Raw genomic sequence first — 3,927 nt, forward strand, 5'->3', positions numbered from 1 at the left:
CTACACCTCTCATAAAGTGGAGGGACTAAGAACAAGAAGTGACTTTCCAGAGGTGATATCGGTAAGTCAGTAAAAGAGACGCAATAACATGCTCGATATTAAAAAATCAAATGGGTTGTATGAGCTGTTTCTCCTTCCTCATGCTACCTTTTGCTGTGACGGTTTGCTGTCTTCATCTCTGTAATATCCTGCTACATAAGAGTGCTTCATCTTTGCAAGCAAGTGCGTGACATAGGACAGACATGAAAGACAAACTGCAACTGGTAATAATGTTTATGTGGACTGCTTCTGTGAGCAAAGGGTGAGAGAGTTGGACTGAGTCCCGTGCATTTGGGTGATGTGTGCAATCACACTATAAACTCCATTGGAAGCCTTGACAGTTCGCTGTGTTTCCTTTTTTCCATTTTCCAGAGCTTGTACTTCCTCACACCACTTATTCATTCACGAGGAATAACTCTGTGTCTCCCAAGGCACCACATCTAGAAAGTGATGCTCAATTGTCCCCAGGCAAACCGCTGGTCCCTGCTGGCTGCGGTTGCCAGCCGGCGCCTCAGACAGACTTTCATCCCAGGCACAGCGTGCCCTGCTGTCCTTAATGCACCTGCGCTGAAAAAGATCCTGGTTGTTAGTCCTGATGCTAAGTTTCAGTGGAAAGAATAACCACAAGCATGGGACAATTAAATCTGATCAAGGGCTTCAGTCTGTGTAAAAGTCATATATAATAATTATTCTGAAATGTCTGTTTTGAATATATTTGAATATCACAAACTCTGTATTTCATCCTCTGTTATTTTATTGAATAATATTTTCCAAATAAAGAAGCTCTACAGACTTTTTCAAATTCACATAATAATGGAACTAAGTGATCTGTGGTATATGGCATGTGAAAACCCTTGCTGTGACTAATGGGGAGAAGGCTAATACATCAGTTCTTATTTCCTGTAACCAGTAACAGTTTGTGTGGCCTGTGGAGACCAAGCCGATAAATAAATAGCAGACCAATCCAAGCATTGTGTGGGATCAAGGACAGCACGTAATATATTTGTAAATGGGCTATACATAATTAATTGAAATTAGCATAAAGTTACAGTTTTACAAGTCTGCAAGTCTTGAGTTACACATCAGCTGTAACAAAGACACCTCTTTAAATCTTAATATATGCAAAATGACACTTGTTACCTTCAGGTTTTTTAAAAAAGAGTCCTTCCAGTACAATTAAGAAGCAATTCTTGTCTTCTTGCTGTGCTAATTTATGCTTGTAATTTAAACAAAGAAACAATTTTAAAGTAATGGAAGCCTTAGGTTGGTGGTATTGTAATGTTCATTGATACTGTAACAGTTTTAATGAAGGTACATAAACTGATTATTAAGATTATGTTCCCAGAGAGTGATAAAGATGCTCAGCAAGACTCAAAAGCAGCAACTTAATTAGGTCATATTATGCCAGGAAATTTATGTTTATCACTAAACATAATATTTGGGCTTAAATTTGAAGAGGGTTTAGAAAGCAGCAAAACTATATACCCAGAGTTCTATCAATCGTTCTTTAGAGGGGTAAAATTATACTTTCCTATGCAGAGGAATTGTTCATAATAATTTTAATAGTTAACAACATCCACCTTTTAGAGCAAGAAGATGGTCTCCGCTGTAGTTCTACCTCTTTGGACTTGTGATCAGCCAAAGTTTGGATCTGTTTGCTTTGGGAAAACAAACAAAACAAAACAAAAAACAAGAAAACCAACCAACCAAAAAAAAAAACCAAAAAAAACCAAAAAAAAAACCAACCAAGAAAAGTTAGAGTCAGGTATCCTTGAAACATCCCGCTGTATTTCTAAGAAATGTTCAGATTGCGGTTCCATGAATTCAACTTAAGAACAGGACAGAGAATATTTTGTTGTGATTTGATTTTTAAATCCCCGGGTTACTTTTCCCTGCCCTTCTGCTTGAAGCATCTTTCTGCCAGCACTGAACCTGAAGGTTCAGAGATTTGTTCAGTAGCTTTGTGTTCTGCTTTTTGTGCCCCATATGAGAGGCTGTTACAGATTTTCCTCGCAAAGAGACTCAGCTGCAGTAAAAACACTTGACTCTTTTTCTGGTTTTTAATAGAATCAAGCAGGGAAACCCCTGCAGATGGGCTAAGGCTGAGAGTGTGATGAAAATGCCTCCTGTTTTGGATTCCTCTTTAGGTTCATGTTGTGTCTATTACAGTGGAAAAACAAATATTGGTCTCATTACTCCCTTAATTACTCCTTATAAAGCCAAAAATACTTGTGTAAAAGGACAAACCGTAAACAATTAAAAAGCAGCTACTACCTGCATGCCTTGGTCCGTATGATGTCTTACATACATACATGTAAGTTCTTCTAAGTCAACAGGATCTGTAATTATGTGTCTGCGGTAGATTTTAATTTTCAATAGTTTACAAGAAGATATGCTGTTAACAGGTGGAGACTGTTGTTTTAATCTAGTGAAGTCATGCATTAGATGCATCTTAAAGACAGACACATGAAGTCTATAGAAAGTCCATGGGAATAGAATTATGTTAAAGAAAAAAAGCATTCAATTTCTTCATGTGTAACTTAAGGCTGAGGACCAACATCCAATTTATGCTGCAAGCAGAGTGGGGATGATTCCTGTACCATGTACAGTGACATATTGCCAAGAATGAAGTCCGCCAAAACCATCCACAGTTTTTATAGGTGACGGTAGGGTTGTATCAAAACAGTTTAAGTGACACAGGTGTCACTGGGGGAAGTCTCTATGACAGAGGAGAATATGTGTCTGATGTCTGGCACAGAGAGGTTTCCTAATTGCAAGATCTCACAAATATGCAACAAAACTAGTTTGCCTAATGCAGTAAGAAAATTACTGTAGTGCTCACTCTGGAGAGGGCTGTCCTCGCATCCAACTTTACTTCAGATCCTTTAGTGATTTTTCTGACAGAATAGACTAAACTAGAAAAGACTATTTCAGTTGGAAGCGACCTACAATGATCACCTAGTCCAGCTGCCTCACCAGCTCAGGCTTGACTGAAAATTAAAACACATTGTTAAGAACATTATCCAAATGCCTCTTAAACACTGACAGGCTTGGGGAATTGACCACCTCTCTAGGAAGCATGTTCCAGTGTTTGACCAACTTTTTGGCAAATAAATGCTTCCTAATGTCCAGTCTGAACCTCACCTGGTGCAGCTTTGAACCATTCCCAAGTGTCCTATCCCTGGATCCCAGGGAGAAGAGCTCAGCACCTCCCTCTCCATATCCCCTCCTTAGGAAGGTGTAGAAGGCAATGAGGTCACCCTTCAGACTCCTTTTCTCCAAACCAGTCTTCAGCTGCTCCTCACAAGACATATCTTCCAGCCCTTCACCAGCTTTGTTGCCCTCCTCTGGGCACATGCAAGGACCTTCATCTTAGATGATAATCATGGGTAATTGCTCATGAGCTATATATTAAAAAAAGTTACTGTATTTGAGATTTATTAAATAATGGATGGTTTGATTTTGCTGTTAATTTTACGGATCTAGTTTAAAGGTCTGTAGAGGATTAGTGTGTTTGAAAATCAGTTGTATGGAAAGTAAGTTCAAAGAAAAGAGGTTTATTCTCTCACCTTATGGCAACAGATTGCCTTTAGGTATCTCACCTGGAGTTGTCCAAAATCTGTTTCAGGAATGAAAGCTCAGAAAGGAGATACTGCCAAGCATTTCACAACAATAAGTAACAAAGCATGTCCTTGATGAGATAATTTGTCATTTTTAAACTTGAGTTTGAGGTGTTTAATGCTTTATTTAGAATGTACAATTCTATACAGAATTAGTGCATATATGGCATTTGAAAGAGTAGTGGTTTTGTGTGAGATTGTTTATTTTGACAAAAAAATCCTATTTTAAATCACTCTCAAATCTGTTTTTTAGGCAGAAATCATTTGG

The sequence above is a fragment of the Patagioenas fasciata genome, chromosome 4, assembly GCF_037038585.1.
Source record: "Patagioenas fasciata isolate bPatFas1 chromosome 4, bPatFas1.hap1, whole genome shotgun sequence".
Lineage (NCBI taxonomy): Eukaryota > Metazoa > Chordata > Aves > Columbiformes > Columbidae > Patagioenas > Patagioenas fasciata.